Genomic DNA, 23495 nt, shown 5'->3' with positions numbered 1-23495 from the left:
TGTTTGGCATATTTGGTTTACTTGTAAGCCCCTTGTAAAGTGGTATACCATATACCCAGAGCCTGTAAATAAATGCTACTAGTGGGCCTGCAGCACTGATTGTGCCACCCACAGATGTTTACTATAAACCTGCCTCAGGTTTGCCACTGCAGGGCCTGTGTGTGCAGTTACTGCCACTTCAACGTGGCATTTAAAACTACTTGCCAATCCGTATACACTCCTTTTATTACACAGGCGTCAACCCTAAGCTAGGCCCAAGGAATCCATAGGGGCAGGGTGCTGTGTAACTAAAAGGTAGGACATATACTTTTATGTTTTGCATTACCTGGTGGTGACAAACAGACGATTTCATTTTTTCACTACTCTGAGGCCTACCCCTCTTATAGGCCAGCATTGGGAATTCCTTAATACACTTTTTAGCTGTAATTCCTGATCAGAGAGGGGTAACGTTTTCATGTTTCATGTGTTTGGAATGGTAATGATAAATATTCCTTACTGGTGAAGTTGAATTTAACATTACTGTTATAGAAAAAACACTTTTAGAAAGTGGACATTTCTCTGTGCTTATAACTCTATGTGCTTTATAACCTGTCTCCAATACACATCTGGGTAAGGTGACAGTGGAGTGGTGTGGCTCACTGGTTAGAGGCAGCAGACCCGGAAGCAGAGGACGGCCCGGGACCAGGGTTCAATCCCTGATGCGGCAGGGTCGTGAACCAGGATCAGCGGACTCGATAATTCTCGCCTCGGTGCCTACTCTAACCAGGGATCACACTCGGCAACTCTGGGCATTAACTTGCCTCATCTCCACAACGGCTCCCCACAAACACCGGGAATGCCTGGTTTCACCTTGGAGATACCCAGGAGGGAACATCTCACATGGAAAGCCAGGACGGGTTCCCCAGCGGTCTATAGCGCTAGGACGCCTCCGGGTAGCAGTGCGCTTTACAAGAAACACACATTTACATTTACATTTACATTTACAGCTACACTTTGTGCATTCCATCTAGACAGCTAGAAACATAGGAAGGTGAGGCTCGTCTGCATTCTGAGCACTCATCTACATTTGGATGGGTCTTTCTGGGCAGGAAGAAATGGAAGGGGCTGACAATTACACTTCAAAAGGTAGTGTCCTGTCCACACAGAAAGCCCTGATGTGTCCCCCACACATAGCCTGGTCAACAGGACTGAGTTGAATGGGATCCTTGTGCACTTAAGAGAGCTACTTTGAAGCCACCCTCGACATCAAAGTATTTGAGTATAAGTGCTGGGTCTTTGACCCCCTAATATCAGACACTTCTGGATCTTTAACTGAACCTCTGACACCCCTTTTATTCAACATCTACCTACAGCCTCTGATTCTGCTGCTTAACCGGATGGACTGTCAGGTGTACAACTATGCGGATGACACCCAAATCATCATCCAATTGGATGATGGTCTGGGTGCTTTCGCAAGATTACAAAACATCCTGAAGTGCACAGCCAACTGGATGTCCATGAACTCCTTAAAGATCAATCCTGATAAGACCGAGGTGTTGCCAATTACCATCGCTGGCAACCCATGGAATGATCAATTCTGGCCAAGAGAACTAGGGTCACCCCCGGAACCGGCTGCCGTTGTTAAAAGCTTGGGCATCCATGTGGATGGTAAGTTGTCCATGCGGAAGCAAGTTACGGCTGTTGTGGGTACTTGTGTCAGCCTTCTTCGACAACTTAGGAAAATTTCCTCATTGCTGTCTTTCTCCACCCTGAGGCGTGCGGTCTCTGCCACGATCCTAGCCAGGTAGGACTATGGTAACTCGTTATACATAGGGCTGCCGCAAAAACTCTTGGACAAGTTGCAGGTTGTCATGAATGACGCTGCAAGATTTATCTTTAAAAAGCCGAGGAACACACATGCATCCCCCCTCATGCGAGAACTGCATTGGTTGCCAGTTAAGCAGAGGGTAATGTTTAAAGGGCTGTGCATTACGCACAAAGCCCTGTATGGAAGGGCGCCAAGCTATATGAAATCCCGCCTGACTCCCTATAGGCCAAGTAGGGTGCTACGATCTGCAGAAGCTACCCTCCTCACTCAACCACGGTGTAGACTGGCCACCTTGGGTGGTCGCGCCTTCTCCTATACTCTTCCAGCATTCTGGAACAAGTTGCCAATGGAACTGCGGAAGGAAACCAACTTGTTGTCCTTCCGGAAGAAATTAAAAACAGTGCTTTTTCAGCAAATGTGGGGTGGCCTGTAATTTATGACCAGCTGCTTTCTGTACTCGGTTGCGTGGACCCTGACAAAGCGCTTAGAGACCCCTGGGTTATAACGTGCTATATAAATCAAATAAATACATAAATAAATAAATAAATAAATAGAAGGACTGCTGGGCTGCTTAAAGGACTCAACTGGATTGATTTTCTGTAAGGACTGCTTTTCTGGTTGTCGCCCTGCTGCCTGCTGCTCCCTAACTCGGCTGAAGGAGAGCTGGACTCTGTCTTCTCATCAAGTGATCTCCAAGGGCTTGCTCGCTTGCCTCCTGTTTTCTGAAGTCTCAGGGAAACAAAAGACTTCCTGCAATTCTGCTGGTACTGCTGTATTCTGCCTTCTGTGAGTCCTACCCTTGTCTGAGGTGCCCCCTACAAGTTCTGGGCCTTTGAAGTAGGTTCTGCAGCTGATTTCTTCAAAACCGATGCATTGTCCCCATGCATCAATTGGAACCAACGACCTTCGATGCTGACGCAGAGGTTGGTCAACGACAGCAGTTCTACAACCCGGTACTCTGTGCGGCTCGACAACGACGCATTACCTTCACTTCAGCAAAGCTTGACGACATTGCAGCGATGGGACAGCGTGGAAATGATTGACGCATCGAGCTCACAGCGTCTATGCTTTGTTCCATCTAGGGTACTTTCTCACTGGGCCCTTCGTGAGTCCTTTAGCCGGCCTGCCCTCCATCGGGGCAGCCTAAACTGTGACTGGTGACTTCTAAGCACTCTTTTTGTATGTAATTGGTAAACCTTCATATCTCAACTTCTGCTGATTGGATTTTTGTTGTTTTCGTCTTATTGTGCTCAGATACATTTTTACTATGTTTCTAAACCTCTGCAGAGTCTTTATATGGTGTATTCATTGTGTTACTGTGTGTGTGTTTTGCACAGATACTTCACACATTGCCTAACATTGCCTTACTGCTCTGTGTCATGCTACCAGAGGGCGAGCACAGGTTATCTTTTAGTGTGTATCTAGCTTACCCTCACTAGAGTGCTGGTTCCTGCCTGGCCTGGACGCGTACCTCAGCCAACCCAGAATTCTATTTCTAAAAGCACTGCTTCTGTCTCTTTTTCATTCTTGGTATACTTCAACCTTCGAGAAAACTAGAGCGTTGCAAATATTTGAAACATTATGCTGCCCATCTTAGAAATGTTCATGAACATGAAGTATAATAAGGCAGGGTCCTTTAAGTGATACATATTGTGTTACATCTGTTATACTTGTTGAATAAATCAAATTGAGATTGCCATTTTAACCTTTTATGGCATTCATAACTCTTGTGAATTCATTCCAATTCATAGGAATCCCATTGGGTCCGATCTCGACTATGACAATAATCCAAAAACGAATGCATGAGATGCTGAAACTTTCTGATGCGGCGATATCTAGAGAAAAATATATTTTTTGATGGTATCCTGCAGAAGGATGTATATGGCCTTCTGTTGGGTCAGGTTTTGGAGATTCTGAGCTTACAGAAGCTTACAATGTAACATTTCAAGTATACCTTTGCAGTCACTTCCGTGGCATACTAGGGGCATGGCATTTGGAAGCTAAACCAAAAGAGAAGTTATTTCAAGCAATTAAACAGACACCTGCTCCTAAAACTTGGTTTTTCAATTTGTATTCCAATTATGTACATATGTGTGCAGCTTTAACATATCCAATTTAAAACAGATGTTAAATAATGTAGTACTTTAAATGAACTGATGGTTGACAGAAAGTATTTAGAAATATAGAACAAGCATTTACAATGCAACGGTTTCGCCTTTGGAAAAGTTAGAGCTATTGGCAATGTAAATGACAATGCCATTTATTTATCTGTTTTCAAAACCAACACATAAATACAAATTTTGTCATTTACAATGCCAATAGCTCAAACTTTTCCAAAGACGAGACCGTTGCATTGTAAATGTTTGTTTAATTTAGGTGCTCACAAGTTTCAGGTGGCAAGCATCTAATGCCTTCACCAAACAATATACTTTGCCATCAACAAGGGTGCTAGAAAAAGGAACTAAAAAAATTAAAGAACGGAAATAAGGAAGTTTGTGTTAAATTACATTAGGGAGGCACAAGTAAAAAAAATCATAGAATGCAATACAGTGGGACACAGAAGAGTACACAACGATATAGATGTGATCGTGAAATGTGTACATGAAACGATAGTAATGAATAAAGAGAAGATAAATAATGACACATTGAAAAATGACAAATGCGCAGAACAAAGGTCGAAATCCATCCACCGGTGGGAAAAGCACGTCCGTTCCGGACCTAGAAACGCCAATATATAGTGGATTTCCACTGGTAATGAACTTCTATATCCTGTTTATAACCACACGTTTTTGCCATGGTGCATCATAACAACCCTCTCCAGCCTCCACATCAATTGAAAGACCTACGTGTGCGTACGGAACTATACTTCATAAAGCTAAGAGCGAATTTAATATGAACTATGTAAATTTCGAATAACAAAATAAATGGAAAAACCTAAATGAACGTAAACAATCACGTGTGTTGTGTATATTGTAAGAGACAGGCGTGAGAAGAGGCAGGGTCTGCTGTCTACATACGTCTATTAGACTGCAGTCGAAGCATGCGCGCCAAACCAGCCTTTTCGCGCCCTTTCCTGTTTCGCGGGAGATTACAACTGCATTTAGACCAATTTTCCCAACGTAACAGGTCTATATGCCAACCCACCGGTGCCCGGAATGATCGTGAACTCACGTCTTACCTTCCTTCAGAAGATCCTGAAAATCCGAGTGCCTCTACTATACCAAGGACCTTTTCTGAATTCAATGTATTTGAGGACCCCGGGAGTAAATTCAGAAAGCGGGCTTTAAAACTGATTGACGGGCAAGGGGCGGTCTGAGAAGAATTTTAGCCGCTGTCTTTCTCAGTGATACTTGCTATTGGGTACACGAATGAGCCCGCCCCGAAAGAGACGGCCCAACCATCGCTAGCATACCGCCCTTGAATGCAGCACCGGAAAAGAACTTTCTGCTGCACTGGAAGACATGGTCCAATGGCAACAGAGCCGGCACCGCTGACTGAGCGCATCCACCTAGTATTTGCGCACTACTGTCAACCTACTATCCTGTAATGTGCAGATACAGTTCTTATAGCACATGTCCGAACTCTGATCAAGGTATTGTGTGGTTAATTAAAGTAAAATAAAGGACGATAAGAATACAACGTACGGTTGTCAGAGTGCCTTTATTCTGCATGTATCCAACATCAGCTCCTCGTACATTAATAACAAATCAGCTGTCAGTTTCAACTGTTAGCATTAGACACCTCAAGACATCAAAATTAAGGGAGGGAGGAGGCACGGGAGGGCGAGGACAGGGGAATGAATGGACGGGGGTGGGATGGGAGTGCGTGTAGAGATTCGGGGGCGTGTTTTTCGTGCTCTCCCCTTCCCATTGGCTGGAAGGTAAAATTCCAGCCAATGGGAAGAGGAGAGGGCGTGACTTAAAAAAAGACACGGAAACGCCCCCGAATCGCGTCAAGGCGGTCCCTGAACTCAGTGACGCTCCTCTCCTCCAATGGCTGGCCAGCATTTACGAGGCCAGCCAATGGAGAAGAGGGGCGTGTTCAGGCCCCCATACTACTAACAAAAGATTTCGGCTCCGCCCACCCACTGCTTACTCAGTAGTACTGTAGCCGAAACCTAAAAAGTGATCTGACAGGCAACCCCATTAAAAGGTTTCAGTCTGGCAGGAAAAAGTATGGTCACAACGGATGCTGTTTTCAAAGGACTGGTAGTAGTTTTGTTTCTAAAAATGGATGTATGAATGAATGTTATAGCTTTCTCTACTTGGCCATTGACCATCTAGTACAGACATCCTGTACGTTGAAAAGAAGCATTAGCATCCATGTGGGGTTTGGTCATTTTAGACAGTTTTGCAAGGGGGTAACATTTGTTTCCCACAAAATTAGTTACTGCAAGAGAAACGTTGAAAGCTACAGGCTGGGTAGCAAGAATGTTGATGACGTTTCATGAGTACACATATAGCGCTGTTCATATGTCAGCTGCAAATATTCTGATGCAAATTTCCTTTTAGGAATATTTAAGAATGTTGAAGCTGATTGAGGAGAGCTGCGCAGATGAATGGGATGACTGCTCATGAGACGCAGTTACCTGTGTAGCAATCGTCATTTTAGGGGGTGCCAGGAATCGCAGCTGGGACCTGTTGCTTGACCCTTGCATTCCCAGGCCTCAGAACTGGTAAAGTAATTGCCAAGAACACAGGGGCAGCTCCACATTAATTATTTTCTGCACAATTATCATTATACCAATAGTGAATAATATTCTATTGTTAATTATTAGTGTAATAAAAAACAGAACACATTAAGCTAGAACAGACCCTTTAGCTGCTGGTGTGGTTGGTAAAAGGGTTTTAAATGAATGTTGTGTGTATGCTTGCGGGTGAGAGTGTTTTCAAGTTAGAGAAAATGTGTTTATGTGTTAGCAAGGTTGTAGGTTTAAGCATGTTTGTGTGTGAAAGTGAGTGAGAGTCAGTGACCAATAGTGAGATTGTGTGAGACTGACTGTGACTAAGAATGAGTGAGAGAGATTAAGAGTGAATGAGAATGAATAAGAATGAGTGTAAGGGGTGTTACTGTATGAACAAGAGTGTGAGTGAGTAAGAGAATAAGTTAGTGAATGTGAGTGTGAGCAAGTATTAGATGTGATGCTTGCGAGTCATTGGCCGTGTCATGCTGAAGGCAATTATTGTCTTACAGACAGGAAAATGTTTTGCCACTGGCATACTTGAAGTAATTCTTAGCATGACAGGCATCTGTAACAAAATACTGACAATGGAACCCAGGGGGTAATTCTTGGCATAAATGACAATACTAGAGGTAATTCATAGTATATAGGGCACCGGTGGAAAATACTGGCATACTTAAGGAAACCTAACATAGGGGAGTGTTGCAACCATGGAAAAATGCTGAGATAAATTTTGACATAAGGTCCACCTATATTATATGAACAACAAAAATTGCAAATTTATGGCACTGGTATTTGGCATATGGAGACAACCATGGCAAGGTTTGGAAAAAAAATGAAGTCAACTCCTTGGGAAAATCAAGTTTCATTGGCTTGACACACCATGAAAGGATTTGAATATTTAATGTGTGCCCTTTCAGCGCCTATGGCATTTTAGTAAATGTATGTGAAATTTGTGCTTTACAATGCACTATTTCACTTCATTTTTAAAAACAATTCCCTGGGGAAAGAGGTCTGGATTACTCACTTCACTCCCTCACTACAATTCAGAGCAAGTATTGTGCACCAGAACATTTATAGATCAAGTCAGCACCATAACATAGGTGGTATGTAAACTAGAAATGTGTCTGTGTTATGTTGTCATACTGATCATGCCATTATTAAGGAACCTCAACAATGTCCATTGTTGTATTGTTAGGGTCATGTGACATGCATTCCTGGAAAAAATCAGGGTGAAGGCGCATATGATGAAACTCCTTGTAATGATATTAAGGACAAAGGTTATGTGTTGGCACTTCAGCTACCCCTTTTAGTGAATTGACACCCATGAAGGAGAAGTTCCTGGATGGAAATGAAAATTATAAAAGCATAAAGAAAACAAATGTGTGTTGTACCAATAGATGTTAAAGGAAATCCAGCTTGCTTTACTGTGAGCTATCGTTTTGGGAGGTCCATGAAGAATTGTGTGATGAAGGTATGTTTGTAAAACAGAAGCACTGAATAGTTCCAGACATTTCATGATCATTATTGCTAGGAAGCCAGGGATTATCTAGCACCTTCTGAGATGCTGCTTACTGCAAAATCACTTGCTGTTCTAGTCAATGTGGTCCACTTTTGAACCTTATATTTGGATCTCATCACCTTTATCCCCTTTGCCCCTTGGTAAAAGTATACACGTGTCCCAGTTTTCATAAAATGTTCAGGAAAGACCTACATTGCTATTATAAAAAATTACATTCATGGGCAGTTGGAATGCAGGGGCAAAATGGGCATGGTCCCACCATTCATGGGTGGAGAAGAAGGATGCAAAAAAACACATGGGCTGGCTGCTTGGAATGAAGCAAGATGCAGAATATGTATGTGGTGGGTTTGGGGTTTCAGTTGCACATGCCTGGGCAGGGTTTCATTCGCCCTAAAAGAAAAGGCCAGAGCACCTACGTAAATAGTGGGGCGTGGGGAATTTATGCCCTGCGCATTCAGCCCTTTGGCCAGGGCGGAGTCAGCACCTTAGAGCAGAATGACAAAATCAAAGTGGGGATTATTAAGTAGTGAATGGTGGTAGGCATTGAGGTTTTCTGGGCAGGAGTCTGGCAGCAACGTTATTTCCAGACTACCTCAGTGCAGACCACCTGCAGGCAGTACCTGCTGGCTACTGAGCTATCAAAGGAGCGCTAATTATGTATCCGTTGATTGTGACTTTTCTGCCATTTCAGTTTTTGTTTTTAGACCAGTGCAGTCCTGCTTTTTTGCTTTTAGATTGAACTTGAAGTTTGGACTGAGGTTGTGGCATTAGGGCCAGAGCTACTGATTTTGGAGCTGGGGAACCAGATTCGAGTCTCTGCCTCCGCTCAACACCCTTTGATAATGGGCTAATCATTTAATCTCCTTGTGCCTAAAAAGAAATGACTATGTCCTTGTGTAATGTAACTACTGCTTTTGTAAAGTGATCCAATACTTTCGGGTCGAGTTTTGTCATGATTGCTTGACACATGCTTCGCGTTGTACATCTGATTCCAATCAGGCCAGTGTCATGGAAGTCCCATGATGTTTGAGGCAAAAGGCTGCTAAAGAGTAGCTCTGCTTGTATGAGGAGGCAGTGGACACCAGACACTGTGGAGGGAGATGCTTAAATTAGAGCTCCTTGCACTCATTGTATCATAGCGTTTTCAAGTTGAAGCACCTACCGGGGTGCTGCGCTTTCTTCTACCCACCATTATATAATTAAATTGGAACAGACCATCGTAATTCTTCTGTTCCGAAAGTGAGTATTGTCACTTTAATTAGTTACATTAATTCCTTGCTGGGATGCTGCGTTTTGTCTTTTATCATGATAATGTTGGTGCTTTTAGATCGCTTCTAAAATAGATATGTGGCGTCATATAAACACTGCAAAAAAACAGAAAAACCTAGCTTCAAAGAATACAGCAGCTCTAGATTTGCTGCCAATTGACCATGGTCAGCATCAGCAACTCCTCTGCAGTCTGGAGGCAGAGGTCTCACCTCAGGCGCTCTTACCTGAGGGCACCCACCCAAGTATTGAACAGGGGTGGTGTTGGACCTGGCCCTTTTTGCAGGGTTATCCCAAAGCTTTTTGTCTTCTTCCTCCTGTTTTTCTGACCATCTTTTTGTTGGTTTTAGGACTATAGTACTGATTAGCAGTGATAAAGTGCCCCGAGTGCATATGCTCGCTCCCCAAAATGTAATGGTAATTAGTTTCTTCATGCTTGGCCTTTTTGATTCACTAGTAAGTCTCTAATACAGTGCACCATGTGGGGCCTGGGAATTAAAGGCTACTAGTGAGCCTGCAGAACTGATTGTGCCACCCACATGATGTAGCCTTGCAAACATGTCTCAGACCAGCCACTGCAGTGTCTGTGTGTGCAGTTTTGAACTGCCATTTTGACGTGGCAAGTGTACCCACTTTAATAATCGCAACCAGAAGGGACAAGAGATTACGCCTTCCTTCACTCTACCGAATAACCTATACAACTTACTATACGAAAAGGACTAAAAAGAATAAATGCCTAGATGCATCAACCTATTTAGGAAGTGCAAACTGTGCGAATCGCAAAATTCGGCAGTTTGCACTTCCTAAATAGGTTTCTGGGATGCATCAAGCATTTTTGGAAAATCGCTATTTTTAGCGAATTCCAAAAATGCGATTGCTTTTAAGGAATCGCAAATTTGCGATTCCTTAAAAGCAATGCATGATTATTTTTAAAATTACGATTTCGCAATTAGGGAGTGCAAATTACCACGAAATTGAACCTCGTGGAAATTTGCAAAAATGTGTCAAAATGCCCAAAGATGCTTTTTAAAACACTGCCATGTTACAGACACACATGTCCTTAGGACATGTGTGTGTGTAACATGCACTTTACAATACATTTCAGGGGTGCAGGGGGAGTTCCTTTGGACCCCCCCCTGCACCCATGGAATGCATTAACATTTTGCAAATTCCAATTTGCGAATTCGCAATTCCCATTGATTCCTATGGGCCTTTTGGCCCATAGGAATCAATGGGAATTGCAAAATCGCAATTTGGAATTCGCAAAATATTTGCGATTCGGTAAAAATTGTGATTTTTACCAAATCGCAATTAAATTGCGAAAATAATGATGCATTGCCATTTGCGATTCCTTATTTGCGATACCTTATTTTTCGCAAATAAGGAATCGCAAATGAAAACGTTGATGAATCTACCCAAAAAATCCTTGTACAGTGACTTGCAAAAGTGTCCCCTCTTGCTAGGCCCAAATCTTCCCATTTAATACATGTAAGGCACCCCTATAGTAGTCCCAAGGGCAGGGTGCAGCATATTTAAATGGTAGGATGTACGGTTGTGTTTTACAGGTCCTGGTAGTTAAATACTGCTAATGTCGTTTTTCACTACTGCAAAGCCTATTTCTCCCAGAGGTTAGCATTGAAGCTGCCTTGTAACACCTTACATGTGTATCTTCCAATTGGGAGTTGATAGAAAATTGAAGTTTGGGGTCTCCAAAGCTAGTTTTACAATGCATCGTCCCTGGGGCAACGATGCCTTCATTGATACCACACAACAGTAAGGAACTGCTGCATTGTGTCTGCCAACGATGTATCACCTCCCCAGCAACAGTAAGTAACCAACGCATCACCTTCCCTGCCTTGCAGTGAGGAGCCAACGCCTCGCCTCCCTTGTAGTAGTACAGAACAGACGCATCACCTGATTTTCTGATGTTTCACCTCCCCTGCTCCTCACATCGTCTTTGATTTTTGACACATCTAAGGTACTTTGTCCTTAACAAGCACATCTATTGATTTCAATGAACCAAACTTACTTAAATCTGTCAAGTGATAGTTTGACTTGTGTATGTTGGATTTTTGTCATTTTGGTCTTGTTTGATTAGGATAAATATTGGCTATTTTTCTAAACTGGTGCAGACTCCTTTTGTAGTATTTTCATTGCGTTGCTGTGTGTTTGTATAAATACTTTACACATTGCCTCTGGGAATTAACCTGACTACTCTGTGCCAAGCTACCAAAGTGGTAAGCAGGGGCTATCTTAGCTATGTGATCCCCTTACCCTGACTAGAGTGAGGGTCCATACTTGGACAGGGTGCAAACCACTGCCAACTAGAGATGGCACAAGGCAGGCAGTGAGAGGTGTGTGACAAATCTTAGTTGGCCTACAGAGAGTGCAGTGCATGGCAACAGTTGCAACCATAGACTATAGCACCTTTTAACTCTGCAAAGAATATGCTGAATAAGAATGCACAGCTCCGTTAAGGAGACAGAGAACTTGATACGTGTCCTTAGAAATAGTGGAAACACTAGAAGAAAAAAAAGGGAGCATGAGGTACAGAGGAAGCAATGAAGGTTCCCTAAGTGTGTCTGTGACTCGCCCAGCCTGTCTCAGTATCTGTTTAGAGTTTTACTCACTGGAAAAAGGAATCACACAGATGCCTTGAAAAGTCCTGGCAACACCACCTGTAGCAGAAATCATTAAATGATCCTTTCTGTGAGTTACTGAGGTATTAAAAGCTGAAAAGAGTCACTGTAAAATAAAGCCCAGTCTGTGATCTGCAAGGCTGGCTGACCACCAGCCCCTATTGTTGGGTTCACTGTGGTGAAAGTGCATTAAAAAAAATGTTTTGCATATTTATATAGCTCGAACTTGACCCGAAGGTATTGGAGCGCTTTACATGAGCACCGTATTTACATTACACATTCACCAGAATCACAGGATGTGGACGCGACCCGAGGCTCGAACCCTGGTTTCCAGCACCAAAGTCAGCAGTCTGTCCAACAGATCACATCCTCTCCCCAGCATTAGCCATCCTGAGCTGACATAGAACCAGCCTCGGTAAAGAAAGACATTATTGAGCTATAATATGAACCGTTCTATCACCATAATACGCAATCACTGTGCTGGCATATAATATTGGTTCTTTCAAATACCACCCTTAGCTGAGCGGCACATTCCTGCCTATAGGATACCATCGTTCTTCAGGGTCAGAAGCCCCCCAAGCTGACCTAGGGGGTGTTGGATAGAAGAAAGCTGTATAGTTCAGGGATGTTTGTCGCTTCCTTGGTAATTCGTTTTCCACCAAATGACCAGGGATATGACATACTCTGGCATAATTTGTTCATACGTGGCCCAAAATAAACCATTTAAGCCCATGTTTTTCAACATTTATTGTAGCGTAGAATGCACTTCCCATACTTCCCTTTCATTTTTGACTCACTTGCATTTTCAGCACGAGACTCACCTTTCAGACTCACCACCTTTAAAATTCACCAGCCACCACTGATTGCATTTGATTTGTTTTAGTAGTACTCGTTTGCACAGGGCAGCGCAAGATTTGTCTTCCTTAAACAGTCTCTTGTGTCATTTTATATTGTGCATTTTGGTCCCATTTGGACGGAGCATTTTAAAAAAAAATACAGCATGTGTAAAGTGCCAAATACCAGCTTCGCAGGCACACTTCACCTCAAGGGAGACGGAGGAGAAGCAGCAAAGACGTGTGATTTTCTAGGCGGCCTAGCCCCATTTTCTCGGAAGATACATCACAATGCGGCTCGTGCCATCCAAAGGCCCCAGGGTCCAGCAAGCGAAGGTCAGTGCTGATAATGATGTCACATTCCTGGAGGTGCTGAGAATCAATAGGGGAGGAAGGCCTGGCGCTGCTCTCGGCCACTCCAAACCCTCAGAGGGAAGGGCGAGATTGACTCCCAGTTACTGCTTTGCGTCTCGTCTCATGGCTGCCTGTCGCAGACACAAAGAAAGCTGGGAGAAAATAGATTTTTTTTCCCTCCTTGCAAGCCTGATCTTGGGGCCTGCAAATTAGCTTCCATTTAACCATCAAGGCAGCACGCGCTGCATGTTGCCCTTTTCTTTTCTGACGCTGTTTGAAGACTGGGTGACTGAAAATGACCCTTGGCTACACGCGCAGAAGTGTCACTGGAGGGCTCGCGGCGGCCTTCTAATGTGTGCGCACAGCTGTGGCGCGCTCTGTTTGCGCACCTTCTGCATCACTTGACAGAAAAGGTGGTATTCAGCGCTTCAGTACGAAGGAATTAATAAAAAAAGAAGCAGGCCAATCTCCAGGAACAGTTTACTTACTATTCTAATAAACATTTGTTGATGCCTAGAGGTGCCGTTAAATTACCAGGCAGACATTAATGCACACAGGGGATCTTGTTTCTAAACAGTGATTATTGCTTCAGTACACAGTGCACACCAAGCTCCCTTTACGCGCGTGGAAAGCACCCGATTTCTAGATTAAGCATGCAGATTGTGCTGTGCGTTTCCTCGCCACTTTCATCGCATTTGTGCACACTGTCTGGCTACAAATACACACTGAAAAATAACAATAAAGGGCGGATTCCCAAAGGTTTCTCCAAGCATGGAAAAACATGCAAGCGGTCCATACGTCCATCATTGGCTAGTTACAAATGTGGTGCATGTGTGTGACAAATGAATGTAGACCTGGCCTGTCCGGGCATTTCCCCAGTGGGTTGGAGCCTGGAGCAAAAGGAGGGGGGCGATGCTGGTACCTCTGCCACTTTCTTCAGCTTCCTTAGGTAAATACAGGGGGTGGGGGAGGGGATGCAAGATGATGGCTTAAGGAGAGAGGACAGAGAGTGAGGAGAGAGGGATGGAAGAGGAGGAAGGGAGAAGGGCATTTTTGCGAGGGCCAGGGCTTTAAGTGGGCCTGGTCTCACTGGTGCTGAGCACCAGCAGTTTTTTCAAGGGGGCCTCGAAATGGGTCTCTGTCGAGCTCTGTTTTGTGCCCTGGGACAGGCGCTCTGCTTTTTCCAGACTGCAGTGACAGCAGGCACATCGATGTGTGCGTGCTCACACTGCTTAATTCCCGCTAGTGGAGACTGTTACGGCATGACGTCATGCCAGGTGAGCCTTGTTGGGGAAGGGAAATCCTTTAAAGAGAGTCATTTTCTCTCTGGATTTCCCTTCTCTTTTTGACACTCAGGAGCAGCAACATTGTCATGATGTCACCAGGGCATTAAGTGGAAGCTTTTTCAATATTATATACAAGCCATAGTTGCTTCTTATTTATCTTATGTAACTAACAACCATTGGCAAAGCCAATAGTCCTGACCTGTTGTAGGTATGATGATTCTTGTTGTATCATATATCTGGATGCAATGTCAGAAACAGCAAAATAAAAGTCGGGCTGAATTCTATACTAAGCACAGATTTTTAACCCACGTGTTTTTAAGCCATGCCCTTAATAACATTGGCCATGCCCCTTTGAGAGACCCCACAGTTTTTCATCCCACTTAAAGCCCTGGCGAGGGTTGATTTTGGTTCCCAGTCTAGTCCCAAATGAATGTGCAATTTACACAACTAGGGCTGTGTGGAGGTGGCCTACGTCCTGAGCACTCCCCTCAGTGAAGGCAGATTCAGATTCCCAACCCACAGTTTCCTCCTCACAGCCACAAAACCAGATCCACCGTCTCCCTCAATACCGGGAACAGTTTCCTCTGAACTGAAGAATCGAAATCTTCATTCTAAGGGGTCTCACTAATAGAATAAAGAACTTGGCACAGAAGCTTAAATATGAAAAGACATCTTTATTAAACTTAAATAAGTGAGGCTACGTCACCCAGAAATCTTAGCAACTGAATGAGGCAGTCTGAGGAACACAGAAAACAGAGGACTTATATATGCTTAGGGTTACAAAACTCAGCATAAAAGAAAGGGGCAGTCCTAGCTTTTGCAAGCATGCACAATGCCTAATATGGACATGCAAGATCTGCCAAACATTGGCCAATAGGAAAACATTCAAAGCAAGGCATCATGTAACCAGAACATCCCCCTTGAGTCGTGTCTTTGCCCGATCCCATAAGTCAATCAATGACAGCACCTATAGGTCAATCAGTAATGGCAGAACATGTTTGCGTGCTTCAAAGGGAAGGTTTGTGGAATAGGAAAACACAGGGAGAGAATAGCGAAGGCCAAAATATAAGATACAGCATGAAAAGAATACTAAAGGCTAACAGATAGTTGATACAGGGATTAGGTGGTCCAGACAAGAATTAGTTTAGGCCAGCTGGTGTCTGAGATGAGTTTCAAGACAAGGACAGAGGGGGTTTTCAACACATTGCAGTCCAAAAGGGAAGAGACACTTTGTGAATCATGCAGCCTGTGTAAAGGCAACACAAAATGGAGTTTGAATGTAAAATGGAGTCAAAATTAAAGAACCTCAGACCCTCCTTTTGCCATTACACAGGCAAATCCTAATTAATTGCTAGGCGAGCATTTTCCATTCTAAACATTTCATTAAAGGTATGAGCAGGAATACAAAGAGGACAGGGCATTGGGTCATAATTAACATAAAGTAATGACCACTATTACAAACAAAATTATAATTTTTCACAACCCTAAGCAAAAAGCAAATCCTAAAATTATCTAGTAACATTTTTAAGGCTCCTATGCATTTCAGTAACTTATTATATATTCAGGTAAAACAGTGGTGATCCTTATCAATGCTCTCAGGTGAAAAGGGAATACTCTTCCACAGAGAATGGACTTTATTCTGCTTTTACTAAACAGAATACTACTTTAAAACAATGCCAGCAAAACAATAAGAATCAGTCTCCTAACACCTAGTCTATGCAATCACACGGAAACCACTTGTATAACCAACTATTCCCAGAGTCCGTTCAAAAGCCTCTCTGGCAGGCTTCTATTGTCCATCAAATCTGCTCCTGTTGTTGCATGGTCCTCTTGATTCAGGCCTCCCATGAAAAATAAGGTTTCTCAGTATCCGTTGGAGTGCCCTCCTGGCAAACACTCATAGCTCACTTGAAAGGTCTCAATGTCTCAATGCAGTGCACCAGTGTCTCTCCTCTGCGGCAGACACTACAGATACCGTGATCTTCATTCATCATGAGCACAGATCATCTCGTGCAGACCCGGGACCATTCTCAGGCTCCAACACTCATCATTCAGTGTCAGAGGATGCTCAGGCTGCTCTTTCATGGACACCAGAATGTAGTGCCTTTTGCCAATCTTCGATCCTCAGGTGCACTGCACTTCCGTTGGAGCAAAGGAAAAGGGGTGTGTGTGTTGGCAAAACTCAGGCCAAGGGGCTCAAGGGACTGCACACTGTTAGAGGTTACCAGCACATGACAGGTGGAAAACTGAAGCCTCAAAACAACAGGAATCCTTCTCTTTCGCTCTTTTGCACTGAAATTCTGCTTCTGTGATGTCCAATGCCGTCTGATGGAGCAAGTGCGATGCTTTAAACAGTTCATTGTATAACAAGGGGACTGCAAGCAGCTGGCCTGCAATCTTCAAAGGAGTGGCCATATGCCATGGGACAATTCTGGTCTTGAATACACTGTCATTTTCAAAGGCAGTAGGCAAAACAGTGCCTCTAGGCTCTTTAATTGGGTTTCCGTGTGAGAGCATATCCTCCGCTATCTAAGGGTAGATAGCGACATGATTAAGTCTAGGTATTCCTAAATTCCTTATCTAGAAAATTTCAAAAAAAAAATCTCATACTACAGATTATCAGGGACATGAAGTAGGCCTAAAGAAAATTCTTAAAAACCAGTCTGGCCATACAAAAGGGAATTATACATAATATAGGGGTTTCTGGTACATTACTGCAATCTGGAAGTGTGAACCTGAACAATACACTAACAATAATAAAAGCTGACTGGTGAAAGGAATACGGAAAAGAGAAATGGGACTAGGACACAGCTAAAATCCCCAATAACTAGGTACAATGCGACATCGGTCAGGGGAGAAGCAACAAAAGAAAAATCTATAGAAAGAACAAGAAATTACTTGGGTGATAGTCAAGCATGTGACACAATACCAAGAGAATGAGTGATACACAAAAAAAATCAAAATAGTTCACAAAGGTTAGTTCTACCGCTGGCCGCTAAACCATATGCGGTAACCTCAGCTAATGTTCCAGTTTCTTCTTCAGGGAAAAATGAAACCTGGTTTCCTTTATGGTACAAAGCCATACATTACTTAGGAAGCAGAACAAAACTGACTAATGTAATATAGAAATTAGGTCACCGTGTACAAGAGTCACAGATCCATAATTTTATCCTTACGTCCAATCAGGATGCATAAATCTAGGGCTGCCTGTTCCTTTAAGGGAAGGGGGCAGTAAGTGACTAACAGCAGGTGACACACTTTGATCCTGTATATCTCTTTTATTTTTCTTGAATACTATTTATAGCCAAATTTGACATACACTGGTGAAGTGTTGTCTGTGTCGTTCACAAAAATGAAAATATCATATCTGTGGAATTTAGCAAATCAACCCAACTGTTGTACAGCAATACGCATCGTCATGTATATCCCTTCACAACACAGGTAAACTTGTAATAGTATTAAAAGCAGCAACATATAACATAAACTTGCATAAAATAAAAAAACGCACAAAACACACATGTCAAGCCATCAGATATACTTGCTGTATATCAAGCACAAAAAGCATAGACAAAACAATAGCATATATAAATGAGCATTGACGCACAACACCATGTCATGTACTTTATGCACTGTGAACCTGCAGCCCAAAACCCAATATTCTGGCCTGCTTAATTTGTCAGGTTTAAAATCCTTAACCTTCTTTTGACAGTAGATCACCAGTTAGTGGATATCTGCTGTCAAATACAATTGTACTGTCTCTCTTCTAACATACAGGACCAGCGAGAACAATTCATGATAGGACCAAATACACAAACATAAAAAACACATGAACATTTCTTTCCAAAGGAGTTACGCAAAAACACATCTCGTTTTAACCAACCAAACATACGTGTCTTGTCAGCCTTAAATCACCCAGAACAATCCATGAATGATCTGTAGGCAGAAGCAAAAAAATACACAACACACAAAAGAGGAACATTTCTCATAACAAACAAATATCAATTATAACTTTTAATCAGAAGACAAAACATGATACACATTAATAAACACAAAAATAAATTTCCATTACTTAACTGTTACCATCTTGTCAGTCAGCTTGCAACATTAAGACACCTGAATCTTAACTTTCTAAAAGTAGAATTGTTTCACTGACACTCCATGTTAATTTGGCACCTACAATTTCCAATGTGAAAAAATAATTCTTAATTAGCAAATCGTTCTCGCTTAGGCATGTAGCTTTCAAAATTTTAGTAAAGGGCTGCTTCTTATTTTCTGTCTAAAGCAACACTTCTTTTCTGTAAAAAAAAAGCAACTAGCAGACATTGTTTTTTCAGAGCAGAGATACAAATGTATCAGTTCTGCAGAGCATTTAGCATGATGTTGGGACTTTCAAAGAAACCATTTTTTTCATATTTTCCCTTTTGAATTAAGTTCTTTAATGTTATTGATGTTCTTATGGAGAAACCAGAAACTCTCCTCTTTAGAGGCCCGTTTAGCAAGGTCATTCTGCATTTCACAGAGACAAAGCCCTAATTTAAAAGGTCACAAATGTCAACATGACAGCCTCCTTCCATTGTTTACAGGGAAACTAAAGATAGCACCGCAGCGCGACTTGAGCCAGCCTCTGCAGCTCTCCTAGCCCCCAGCTTCTGCTCACTGTGAGGCTGACAAAGAAAAAAAGCCTTCCTAATTCCTCCTAACCTGCAATAATTCACTCTATTTCGAAGAATAATTTCTCCTTTTTAGGCGCTAAAAATTCTCTCTATTCCCAGATTATTAAACAACATTTACTGTGAATAATTCACAGAACCTAATAACACACATACCAGTTTTTTGAACAAATGCTTGTTGCAATGGTACTCATTTCATCAACCTTAAATGGATCTCACTGGGCCATTTAAAAGCAAACCCCAAATGGGGACAACCTGCAAATTCGTATTATACCTAAATGTATGCATTTACTGAAGCCTAAAGCACTTTAAAGCTATTATAAATGGCAAAAATGCTTTTTTAAATGGTCTATTTTACCCAAATTCGACTTTGATATTAAGGACACTTAAAAATAAATATTCTAAAATTGTGTTACATATTAATCATCCTCAGAATGTTCTTTACAAATTACAGAGATTGGACATTAGACATATCCCATGTAAATCCTTAGAAAAATTAGTTTTTTTACGCCTGCGCTAAGTAAAATTCCATATACTAATGCCCTTATTATGCAGGACAGCACAACTTAAATTAAATTATAATGCTAGGAGGTCATAGTATGAGCATTAAGCTTCATGAATAGTAAAAAACGAATTTTGTAGCACTTATTTTTCATAATTAATAATTATTTTTAGTAAACCCAATCATTTTTGATAACACCACATACAAAAGCAAGCTGCATCTCTTGCCTATCATTTTAAGACGCATTCATTTATAAGCCTAAGCACAGAAGCCTAACTTGAAACATGACAAAATTTTGCGCCACATTTTTTCTTTCTAAAAAAGACACTTTTTATTTAGCAACAGACCCAAGATTATGCTTACAAAAATGCTTAAAGAGAGGAAACCCTTAATTGAAATGTCTTCCTATAATACAAAATAATGAACCTTATATTTGGAACCTTTTGAAAACAACATTCTGAAATGCAAAGATTCACCCGTTTTTAACTGAGGACAAAGCCCTGGCTAAGTAAATACTCCTCTTTATTTAGCTTGTCTCTCAGAGTTTGTAACACGAGCACAATGGCAGTCTTTTACGAACGAAAACACATCAATATATGTTCTATAATATGCGTCTGAGTTCAACAAAAATTTACTTCAGCTGAAGTGTTTACCTGGAAATTTCTAATACAATGTATGTAAGTAAAAATGCTATAATTTTGTTTTTCTACAAAACACACCATTCGTTTTTGGGGGCCTTTTTATTCCTAGTGAATGTGAATTTTTAATTTTATTTTTGTAAGCATTTAGACATTTTGCTTAATAGACTGAAAACATAAAAAACCACAAACAAACATTTGAGCTCATTTCAGACATAAACAGAAAGGGGTCAAAACACTCAGGACACACAATGCAGCGCTCTTTAGCCATGCATTTCGTGAATAGCGCCATCGCTATTCACTTACAGAAGTTTGCACTAATGAGAAAACCACATAGACATTTAAACACACATTTAACCCACAAATCAATACTCAGGACAGAAACAAAGGACTGCCCACAGACTGTACTTAAAGCAAACCATTTGCAAATACTAGTTGTAAGTCATATTCACAAGAAACGCTTCTCAATAGTGTTCCAAAAGACTGTAAAAACAGACTGCTGCATATCCAAGAAGCCAAAACACACTCAATTCACTAGCTTTGGATGGCAGAACACACAAAAAACTCTCTGCATATCTTCCTTCATAAAATTGCGCAGAACAAAGGATCCTTGTTTTGTATTATGTAATATTTTAATTCCCTGGGGATACACAATCACCAAGGAAGAAATATGTTTCTAAATCTAAACCTATGTAGATATTCCTTCTAGGGGAGCCGGCTAATTTACTTCACATTACACTGTGGTACCTTTCAAAAAAAGCAACACATTCTTTAATATGAGCTTGAAAACAGGCATGCCAAAAAATCCTCATTACCTGCCTACACAAATTGCAATTTGCATATCCAAAATCCAAAACATATCTAAAGTTGGCCAACACAAATTCCAAAATTCCAAAGCTACAGTCCTAAATTTGCTAAGACCAGGCATCTTATAGCTCACTAATCTAGCTTCAAACTTCAAGGGGTTATCAAAAACGATATACTCGCAAATATACGAGCCCCTCGGCTTTGGTAATTGAAATAACCAAATCAAAACCAAGAAACCAACCCCTTGGCTTCGGTAATTGTAATAACCAAATCAAAACCAAGAAACCAAACAAAATCGTGGGAGCGACCCACTTGTACTTCTTACTTTTACTAATAAAAAGGTTATCCAAATTCTAACTGTCAAGTTCTACATGACCTAACGGTCTTTTTTAGAATACTCACACCAAAAACGTTCTCAGTCAGGAGTGACATCATGTGGAGGATCAAAATCAGGAAGATCAGAAATATACTGGGCTGCAGAAACAAAGAATCTCCAGAATCCCTGTGCACAGAGTGCCTTCTTAGTAGAATCCTGTTCTGTCCTCCTCAGTAGATTTCAGTCTTCTGACAAGATCACTCCCACAGATAGTCACTTCTCTGATGAAGCCCCACGTGGGCGCCATTTGAAGAATCGAAATCTTCATTCTCAGGGGTCTCATTAATAGAATAAAGAACTTGGCACAGAAGCTGAAATATGAAAAGACATCTTTATTAAACTTAAATAAGTGAGGCTACGTCACCCAGAAGCCTTAGCAACTGAATGCGGCAGTCTGAGGAATACAGAAAACAGAGGCCTTATATATGGTTAGGGTTACAAAACTCAGCATAAAAGAAAGGGGCAGTCCTAGCTTTTGCAAGCATGCAAAATGCCTAACATGGACATGCAAGATCTGCCAAATATTGGCCAATAGGAAAACATTCAAAACAAGGCATCATGTAACCAGAACATCCCCCTTTTGAGTCGTGTCTTTGCCCGATCCCATATGTCAATCAATGACAGCACCTATAGGTCAATCAGTAATGGCAGAACATGTTTGCATGCTTCAAAGGGAAGGTTTGTGGAATAGGAAAACACAGGGAGAGAATAGTGAAGGCCAAAAGATAAGATACAGCACGAAAAGAATACTAAAGGCTAACAGATAGTTGATACAGGGATTACGTGGTCCAGACAAGAATTAGTTTAGACCAGCTGGTGTCTGAGATGAGTTTCAAGACAAGGACAGAGGGGGTTTTCAACACATTGCAGTCCAAAAGGGCAGAGACACTTCGGGAATCATGCAGCCTGTGTAAAGGCAACACAAAATGGAGTTTGAATGTAAAATGGAGTCAAAATTAAAGAACCTCAGAACATGACCTTTTTTAATTTTGTTAAAACTATAAAAGCTATGCAATGCATGCAAATATTAAAAAATATATGCTAGACTGCGAGTCACTTAAATTTGCAACTCAGTACACCCCTATATCAAACATTGTTATTATGCACATATAAAGTCCAACTGGGTTTTAAAGTGCAGGTGTATCTTGGAGAGTGCCAAAGCAGTGCCCAAACTATTTAAGTACGTAACAATAACCCACACAGACCTGGTTTAAGTAATGAAGAATATTTGGGAAAGCGCATCGTTTTCAATCTAACAAATAGAACCTTTTCTATTGCCATAATCAACATATATAACTAATTACTGGCTGATACCACAACATGTCATGCTAAGAGAGGGCCCAACAATGCATAAACAAATCACAATATAACATCCCTCATTGCTATATAAGGGGTGTGTGTTAGACCAGATATGCTTGACATGGTACTCCCCTAGATTCTTTGCCTTCCTCCTCCAGTTTTGCAGAATTTGATTTTGTTCGCATTAGGACTCTGTGCCCTTTACCACTGCTAACCAATGCTAAAGTGCTTGTGTTCTCTCCCTAAACAAGGTAAAATTGGCCTATACCCAATTATCACATTTAATTTATTTGCACGTCCCTAGTATATGCTGCTACATGTACCCAGTCCATGTAAATTAAATGCTACTAATGGGCCTGCAGCACTCATTGTTTCATGCAAAAATGTATGTCTTTAAGAAATGTCTCAGGACTGCCACCTAAACCTTCCTTTTCAATACTTATAAGTCACTCCTAAGGCAGGCCCTAACAGCTCCTAGACAGGGTGCATGTTTTTAAAAAATAGGACGTGTACTTAAGTTGTGCATGTCTTGGCACAAAAAATCTCATAAAGTCGTTTTTCACTACTGTAAGGCTTATCTCTTCTATTGGCTAACCCTGGGTTACCTTATTACATCTAACAAGTGCTAAGGTTGGATTGGGAGCAAATATAGTAATGCTGTTTACACTCAAATTAATTATAATTCAAAATCCTTTTTAATGCTAAAGTCGGATTTTAAGTAACAATTCTGAAATGCTCCTTTAAGGAAGTTGGCACTTTCTTGTTCTACCCTTTTATGCCTTCTGCCAGTGTCCTGGTCACATGCCTGTGAATAG

The sequence above is a fragment of the Lissotriton vulgaris genome, chromosome 3_1 (assembly GCF_964263255.1).
Source record: "Lissotriton vulgaris chromosome 3_1, aLisVul1.2, whole genome shotgun sequence".
NCBI classification, from domain to species: domain Eukaryota; kingdom Metazoa; phylum Chordata; class Amphibia; order Caudata; family Salamandridae; genus Lissotriton; species Lissotriton vulgaris.
Note: the sequence above shows the minus strand (reverse complement) of the source record.